The sequence below is a fragment of the Drosophila willistoni genome, unplaced genomic scaffold (assembly GCF_018902025.1).
Source record: "Drosophila willistoni isolate 14030-0811.24 unplaced genomic scaffold, UCI_dwil_1.1 Seg607, whole genome shotgun sequence".
Taxonomy (NCBI): Eukaryota; Metazoa; Arthropoda; class Insecta; order Diptera; family Drosophilidae; genus Drosophila; species Drosophila willistoni.
In genome coordinates, this window is record NW_025814526.1 from 1 (window position 1) to 10,000 (window position 10,000).

Here is a 10,000-nt window from a genome sequence, read left to right on the forward strand (position 1 = left end):
TGATGCTGCGCTAGTTACATATTAAAACATTATTTAATACAAACGACAAAGCCTAGAATCAATTGTAAACGACTTTTGTAACAAGCAAGGTGTTGTAAGTGGTTGAGCAGCTCAGTGCGATCCACTGAAGCTTATCCTTTGCTTGATGATTCGATTTTTTTTAAATTGCTGATGTACTTTTATTATATGGGAGAGTATTTCATATAAGAATAAGTTCATTTCTATCCTCTTTTTTTAGGTAGCCAAATGTATCGTCATTTCTTTAGTTTTTTTTTTTTTTTTTTTTTTTTTTTTTATTTGACAGCAATATAGCGAATTTGCAATCTGTCCGGGGACAATCAGCAAGTTTTCGTGGTTGGACATTGGCGGTTATAATGTTTGTGTGTTATTGCAATAAGGTGTTGTGTGGTTGTATAAGGGGGAATGCTGGTTAAATAGTAATATTATTCTCAATGTCGTGGCAGGTCCAGCGTGTGAAGTCTTTTAAGACGCCTGGTGAAATGAGTCTCTGATATTAGTAGTATATCGACATATTGAGTTTTTAAAAAAGTGCTCAACTTCTGGCCTGCTCCTACACAGACCGTTCGCGTTCCATAGGACGATATGGAGGTTTATTTTGCATTTTTGGGCCGTGATTGACGTTAGGAGCTGTGTCATGGCAGCAACTTGGTCCATTATCTTCTCCATAAGAGCTTCAAGGCGATCCAATCTTTGGCTTGTTTGGGACGAATTGACAGGAGGGCCTCTGCCTGCTGGGGAGGCAGCTGATTGCCTTTTAATATATTGGCGAAAGTGACGCCTGGCTTGCTCGCAGAGGTTTGCCAGTAACCTGGTGATGGTGTCGTTGGGGTTGACCTTGGCTTTGGCAGATGCGTCTCCTTTGCCTTCAAATAGACTTTGCAGCCCTTATAAGAGGCAGTATGGTTGCCCTTGCAGTGAGCACAGCGGGGAGGATCGGTCCTTGGCTTGCGGCAGTCCGAGGAACTATAAGCGCCTCGGCATTTTACACAGTTGAACTGCAGGTTGCAGTTCTTCTGAGTGTGTCCAAATCCTTGGCATCTGTATCTGTATCAAGTTCACAAAGAACATAGCCAGAGGTTTCTTTGTACTGCGGCTGATTGACACACGTCCCATACCAGACTTTCCAGCCTAAAGACGAGCGAGCTTATAGAATTGTTGTCAAAGGTCTTCATTTCTTCAGTGACGCAATGAATTTACTTTAAGAGATTCCTACTCTTCATATTTTAATGGGTGAAAAAAAATGTTATATATATATATAAGTTAAAAGAACGAATACGACGTTTCCAACTGTTATCGTCATGATGTAGCCAAATGAATCGTCATTTATTTAGTGACGCAATATATATACTTAAAGAGATTCCTACTGTCCATATTGAAAGGTGGAAAAATAATGTTATATGTATATAACTTAAAAGAACGAAAACGGCGGTTCCAACTGTGATCGTCATAATGTAGCCAAATGAATCGTCATTTATTTAGTGACGCAATTTATATTTTTTAAGAGATTCCTACTGTACCTATTAAAAGGTCAAAAGAAAAAAAATGTTATATGTATATAGCTTTAATAAATGAATACGGCGATGCCAACTGTCATCTTCATAATTTATATGAAAAAAAAAAAAAATACTTAACATTTAAAATTTTTCATATCATATGAAAATATATATCATAACATATGGGATTTATTTAATATCGCCCATTTATATGAAAAAAAAAATTACTCAACATTCAAAATTTCTCATATCCTATGAAAATATATATCATAACGTATGAGATTTATTTAATATCGCCCATTTATATGAAAAAAAAATTTACTCAACATTCAAAATTTCTCATATCATATGAAAATATATATCACAACGTATTAGATTTATTTAATATCGCCCATTTATATGAAAAAAAAAAAATTTACTCAAAATTCAAAATTTCTCATATCATATAGAAATATATATCATAACGAATGGGATTTATTTAATATCGCCCATTAATATGAAAAAAAAAATTGACTCAACATTCAAAATTTCTCATATCATTTGAAAATATATCATAACGTATGGGATTTATTTAATATTTATATGAAAATGAAGTAAGTAAGTCGTTTTACATAAATTGATAGTTTACTTTAAATTTCAAGTTTTTAAATTTTGTCAAGTCCAGTATTCAATCACTTATGTTAACTAAGACATTTCGCAGCATTCGTTTGGGTTAAGATTTTATTGAAGGAATTGATATATGCCAGTAAAATGGTGTATTTTTAATTTCTTTCAATAAAAATATTATTGACGTAATGAAATAAACAAACAATTTAATAATCACTCTAAGCGGTGGATCACTCGGCTCATGGGTCGATGAAGAACGCAGCAAACTGTGCGTCATCGTGTGAACTGCAGGACACATGAACATCGACATTTTGAACGCATATCGCAGTCCATGCTGTTATGGTACTTTAATTAATTTTAGAGTGCTGCTTGGACTACATATGGTTGAGGGTTGTAAGACTATGCTAAATAAGTTGTTTTAATATTTACGAAATATTAAAGCATATGGTATATTATTGGATATATATGTATATTCATAATATTAATAATAATTGAAACACATTGGCTCACATATGTATGAGAAAAACGAAGATGTATAATTTTCTTTTTCAAATCAAATGATACTGAGGAATGTCTAGCATAAAAAATATTAAATTTTAATCTAGAATTGCCTCTTATTAATGATATGAAATGAAAAAATAATTGTGTCATAATATTATTCTTCACTTAAAGTAAAAATTAACAATGGTTTTAATATATTAAATAATATATTTGTGTGTATATACAACCTCAACTCATATGGGACTACCCCCTGAATTTAAGCATATTAATTAGGGGAGGAAAAGAAACTAACAAGGATTTTCTTAGTAGCGGCGAGCGAAAAGAAAATAGTTCAGCACTAAGTCACTTTGTCTTTATGGCAAATGTGAGATGCAGTGTATGGAGCATCAATATTCTAGTATGAGAAATTAATGATTTAAGTCCTTCTTAAATGAGGCCATTTACCCATAGAGGGTGCCAGGCCCGTATAACGTTAATGATTACTAGATGGTGTTTCCAAAGAGTCGTGTTGCTTGATAGTGCAGCACTAAGTGGGTGGTAAACTCCATCTAAAACTAAATATAACCATGAGACCGATAGTAAACAAGTACCGTGAGGGAAAGTTGAAAAGAACTCTGAATAGAGAGTTAAATAGTACGTGAAACTGCTTAGAGGTTAAGCCCGATGAACCTGAATATCCATTATGGAAAATTCATCATTAGAGTTTTAATATTTTAATAATATTATAATAATAGTGTGCATTTTTTCCATATAAGGACATTGTAATCTATTAACATAAACCAAATTTATCATAAAATATGACTTATAGTTTATTTAAATTATTTTGCTTGCATTTTAACATAGAATAAATGTCATTAATTTGATAAAGTGTTGATAGATTTATATGAATACAGTGCGTTAATTTTTCGGAATTATATAATAGCATGATTATCATTGATTTTCTGTGTTTATTATATGCACTTGTATGATTAACAATGCGAAAGATTCAGGATACCTTCGGGACCCGTCTTGAAACACGGACCAAGGAGTCTAACATATGTGCAAGTTATTGGGATATAAACCTAATAGCATAATTAACTTGACTAATAATGGGATTAGTTTTTTAACTATTTATAGATAATTAACACAATCCCGGGGCGTTCTATATAGTTATGTATAATGATATTTATATTATTTATACCTCTAACTGGAACGTACCTTGAGCATATATGCTGTGACCCGAAAGATGGTGAACTATACTTGATCAGGTTGAAGTCAGGGGAAACCCTGATGGAAGACCGAAACAGTTCTGACGTGCAAATCGATTGTCAGAATTGAGTATAGGGGCGAAAGACCAATCGAACCATCTAGTAGCTGGTTCCTTCCGAAGTTTCCCTCAGGATAGCTGGTGCATTTAAATGTTATATAAAATAATCTTATCTGGTAAAGCGAATGATTAGAGGCCTTAGGGTCGAAACGATCTTAACCTATTCTCAAACTTTAAATGGGTAAGAACCTTAACTTTCTTGATATGAAGTTTAAGGTTATGATATATTGTGCCCAGTGGGCCACTTTTGGTAAGCAGAACTGGCGCTGTGGGATGAACCAAACGTAATGTTACGGTGCCCAAATTAACAACTCATACAGAAACCATGAAAGGCGTTGGTTGCTTAAAACAGCAGGACGGTGATCATGGAAGTCGAAATCCGCTAAGGAGTGTGTAACAACTCACCTGCCGAAGCAACTAGCCCTTAAAATGGATGGCGCTTAAGTTGTATACCTATACATTACCGCTAAAGTAGATGATTTATATTATTTATAATATAAATTTTGAAACTTTAGTGAGTAGGAAGGTACAATGGTGTGCTTAGAAGTGTTTGGCGTAAGCCTGCATGGAGCCGCCATTGGTACAGATCTTGGTGGTAGTAGCAAATAATCGAATGAGACCTTGGAGGACTGAAGTGGAGAAGGGTTTCGTGTGAACAGTGGTTGATCACGAGTTAGTCGGTCCTAAGTTCAAGGCGAAAGCCGAAAATTTTCAAGTTTTAAAAATGTCAAATGAAATAATAAATAATAAAACACTTGAATAATTTTGAACGAAAGGGAATACGGTTCCAATTCCGTAACCTGTTGAGTATCCGTTTGTTATTAAATATGGGCCTCGTGCTCATCCTGGCAACAGGAACGACCATAAAGAAGCCGTCGAGAGGTATCGGAAGAGTTTTCTTTTCTGTTTTATAGCCGTACTACCATGGAAGTCTTTCGCAGAGAGATATGGTAGATGGGCTAGAAGAGCATGACATATACTGTTGTGTCGATATTTTCTCCTCGGACCTTGAAAATTTATGGTGGGGATACGCAAACTTCTCAACAGGCCGTACCAATATCCGCAGCTGGTCTCCAAGGTGAAGAGTCTCTAGTCGATAGAATAATGTAGGTAAGGGAAGTCGGCAAATTAGATCCGTAACTTCGGGATAAGGATTGGCTCTGAAGATTGAGATAGTCGGGCTTGATTGGGAAACAATAACATGGTTTATGTGCTCGTTCTGGGTAAATAGAGTTTCTATCATTTATGATAGTTATTTGTTCCCCGGATAGTTAGTTACGTAGCCAATTGTGGAACTTTCTTGCTAAAATTTTTAAGAATACTAATTTTTAATTAGTTCTTTTAAATTATAACGATTATCAATTAACAATCAATTCAGAACTGGCACGGACTTGGGGAATCCGACTGTCTAATTAAAACAAAGCATTGTGATGGCCCTAGCGGGTGTTGACACAATGTGATTTCTGCCCAGTGCTCTGAATGTCAAAGTGAAGAAATTCAAGTAAGCGCGGGTCAACGGCGGGAGTAACTATGACTCTCTTAAGGAGCATTGGAGACATGGTCCTGGTGAACGCAGAAGGTCAACGCAGAAATGCTATACTTCGTAAGTCCGGATCCAGGTCAAGTCGACTCGAAACCTCCTCGTGGTGTCCTCTGGATGCTATCTAGGCCATTGTCTAGTTAGTAACAGATTCGAGCGGCGGTATTCTAAGGTCTAATCCTGACGAATATTAGAAAACGTTGGAATATGGTCTAGGATTACGTCCGCCTACGACCCCAGCGAACCAAGCAGAACTGAAAATTTGAGTACACTTTTAAATTGGAGCAAAATCCAACATAAATGATATATGATTTGACACATTCTAATCTTGGGGTTACAAACAAATTAACCAAAGGCGCTTGCTGCCTCAGCATGACATCTAAAAGAAGGCATAAACATCGTATGGCTAAAAAGAGGAGGTTTTAGTACGTAGGCGCTGTGGAACTTTATAGTTCTGATGATGCAGTGAATCGTGCATGCGGCAATTCACCCGTAGTAAGGTGACCGTATCTTTCGAAGATTTCCTCCCTCTGCGATCAAAAAAAAAAAAAAAAAAATAGCCAAATGCCTCGTCATCTAATTAGTGACGCGCATGAATGGATTAACGAGATTCCTACTGTCCCTATCTACTATCTAGCGAAACCACAGCCAAGGGAACGGGCTTGGAATAATTAGCGGGGAAAGAAGACCCTTTTGAGCTTGACTCTAATCTGGCAGTGTAAGGAGACATAAGAGGTGTAGAATAAGTGGGAGATATTATTCCTTGTGTTTGATATCGCCAATGAAATACCACTACTCTTATTGTTTCCTTACTTACTTGATTAAATGGAACGTGTATCATTTCCTAGCCATTATACGGATATATTTATTATATCTTATGGTATTGGGTTTTGATGCAAGCTTCTTGATCAAAGTATCACGAGTTTGTTATATAATCGCAAACAAATTCTTTAATGAGAGAGTGCATTTATGTATTTTTAATTTGAAATATTTGGTATAACTCCAATTACTCAGGTATGATCCAATTCAAGGACATTGCCAGGTAGGGAGTTTGACTGGGGCGGTACATCTCTCAAATAATAACGGAGGTGTCCCAAGGCCAGCTCAGTGCGGACAGAAACCACACATAGAGCAAAAGGGCAAATGCTGACTTGATCTCGGTGTTCAGTACACACAGGGACAGCAAAAGCTCGGCCTATCGATCCTTTTGGTTTAAAGAGTTTTTAACAAGAGGTGTCAGAAAAGTTACCATAGGGATAACTGGCTTGTGGCGGCCAAGCGTTCATAGCGACGTCGCTTTTTGATCCTTCGATGTCGGCTCTTCCTATCATTGTGAAGCAAAATTCACCAAGCGTTGGATTGTTCACCCATGCAAGGGAACGTGAGCTGGGTTTAGACCGTCGTGAGACAGGTTAGTTTTACCCTACTAATGACAAAACGTTGTTGCGACAGCATTCCTGCGTAGTACGAGAGGAACCGCAGGTACGGACCAATGGCACAATACTTGTTCGAGCGAACAGTGGTATGACGCTACGTCCGTTGGATTATGCCTGAACGCCTCTAAGGTCGTATCCGTGCTGGACTGCAATGATAAATAAGGGGCAATTTGCATTGTATGGCTTCTAAACCATTAAAAGTTTATTTTATAAACGACAATGGATGTGATGCCAATGTTATTTGTAACATAGTAAATTGGGAGGATCTTCGATCACCTGATGCCGCGCTAGTTACTTATTAAAACATTATTTAATACAATGACAAAGCCTAGAATCAATTGTAAACGACTTTTGTAACAGGCAAGGTGTTGTAAGTGGTTGAGCAGCTGCCATACTGCGATCCACTGAAGCTTATCCTTTGCTTGATGATTCGATTTTTTTAAATTGCTGATGTACTATTATTATATGGAAGAGTATTTCATATAATAATAAGTCCATTTCTATCCTCTTTTTTTTTTAGGTAGCCAAATGTATCGTCATTTCTTTAGTGACGCAATGAATGTACTTTAAGAGATTCCTACTCTTCATGTTTAAATGGGTGAAAAAAAAAGTTATATATATATATAAGTTAAAAGAACGAATACGGCGTTTCAAACTGTGTTCGTCATAATGTAGCCAAATGAATCGTCATTTATTTAGTGACGCAATATATATATTTAAAGAGATTCCTACTGTACCTATTAAAAGGTCAAAAGAAAAAAATGTTATATGTATATAACTTTAATAAATGAAAACGGCGGTGCCAACTGTCATCTTCATAATGTTGCCAAATGAATTGTCATTTATTCAGAGATACAATAAATATTTTTAAAGAAACTCCTACTGTCCATATTGAAAGGTGGAAAAATAATGTTATATGTATATAACTTAAAAGAACGAAAACGGCGGTTTCAACTGTGATCGTCATAATGTAGCCAAATGAATCGTCATTTATTTAGTGACCTATATATATTTAAAGAGATTCCTACTGTACCTATTAAAAGGTCAAAAGAAAAAAATGTTATATGTATATAACTTTAATAAATGAAAACGGCGGTGCCAACTGTCATCTTCATAATGTTGCCAAATGAATTGTCATTTATTCAGAGACACAATAAATATATTTAAAGAAACTCCTACTGTCCATATTGAAAGGTGGAAAAATAATGTTATATGTATATAACTTAAAAGAACGAAAACGGCGGTTCCAACTGTGATCGTCATAATGTAGCCAAATGAATCGTCATTTATTTAGTGACGCAATATATATATTTAAAGAGATTCCTACTGTACCTATTAAAAGGTCAAAAGAAAAAAAATGTTATATGTATATAACTTTAATAAATGAAAACGGCGGTGCCAACTGTCATCTTCATAATTTATATGAAAAAAAAAAAATTTACTCAACATTAAAATTTTTCATATCATATGAAAATATATCATAACGTATGGGATTTATTTAATATCGCCCATATATATGAAAAAAAAAAAAAATTTACTCAACATTCAAAATTTCTCATATCATATGAAAATATATCATAACGTATGCGATTTATTTAATATCGCCCATTTATATGAAAAAAAAAATTTACTTAACATTTAAATTTTTCATATCATATAAAATATATTCATATATGTTTTTTATTTGGATTTTTTTACTATTTATTTTTATATATGAATTATCATAGTGGATTTATAATCGCATTCATATGAAAAAATCTACTTAATTTATTCATTATCATATTGTAAATTTATCATATGTCTCATGCATTTATAATCGGCAATGTCTATTTATTTATTTATTATAATGAAATTTGATGGTATTTATAAAATACATATGAAAATTTATTGTTGAGTGGTACTTCAATAAATGTCATTTCGAGAGTATGTGCACAAAACTACTTAGGTGGTGTGATGTCGAGCATGGTCAGTCATATGTATATTGGTAAATTCTTAAATACATATGTCTTATGCATTTATAATCGGCAATGTCTATTTATTTATTTATTATAATGAAATTTGATGGTATTTATAAAATACATATGAAATTTATTGTTGAGTGGTACCTTCAAATAAATGGTCATTTCGAGAGTATGTGGCACAAAACCTACTTAGGTGGTGTGATGTCGAGCATGGTCAGTCATATGTAATATTGGTAAAATTCTTAAATACATATGTCTTATGCATTTATAATCGGCAATGTCTATTTATTTATTTATTATAATGAAATTTGATGGTATTTATAAAAATACATATGAAAATTTATTGTTGAGTGGTACCTTCATATATAAATGGTCCATTTCGAGAGTATGTGGCACAAAACCTACTTAGGTGGTGTGATGTCGAGCATGGTCATCATATTATTTGTATTCTTAATCATATTTTATTTATAATCTGTTATTTTTTTTTTTAATGAATTTGATGGTATTTATAAAATACATATGAAATTTATTGTTGATGTACTTCATATATAAATGGTCCATTTCGAGAGTATGTGGCACAAAACCTACTTAGGTGGTGTGATGTCGAGCATGGTCAGTCATATGTAATATTGGTAAAATTCTTAAATACATATGTCTTATGCATTTATAATCGGCAATGTCTATTTATTTATTTATTATAATGAAATTTGATGGTATTTATAAAAATACATATGAAAATTTATTGTTGAGTGGTACCTTCATATATAAATGGTCCATTTCGAGAGTATGTGGCACAAAACCTACTTAGGTGGTGTGATGTCGAGCATGGTCAGTCATATGTAATATTGGTAAAATTCTTAAATACATATGTCTCATGCATTTATAATCGGCAATGTCTATTTATTTATTTATTATAATGAAATTTGATGGTATTTATAAAAATACATATGAAAATTTATTGTTGAGTGGTACCTTCATATATAAATGGTCCATTTCGAGAGTATGTGGCACAAAACCTACTTAGGTGGTGTGATGTCGAGCATGGTCAGTCATATGTAATATTGGTAAAATTCTTAAATACATATGTCTCATGCATTATAATCGGCAATGTCTATTTATTTATTTATTATAATGAA

General features: G+C 33.9%; 1 non-coding gene and 1 pseudogene across 1 annotated transcript; both read left to right on the top strand.

Moving 5' to 3' along the window:
* The first annotated feature begins 2,334 nt into the window (after nt 1-2,334).
* On the top strand, nt 2,335-2,514 carry LOC6644898. Its single transcript, XR_006955218.1, has one exon. It is a non-coding gene; the product is annotated as a 5.8S ribosomal RNA (ribosomal RNA).
* A 330-nt stretch (nt 2,515-2,844) lies between these two features.
* On the top strand, nt 2,845-7,337 carry LOC124461711 (annotated as a pseudogene).
* The last annotated feature ends 2,663 nt before the right edge of the window (nt 7,338-10,000 follow it).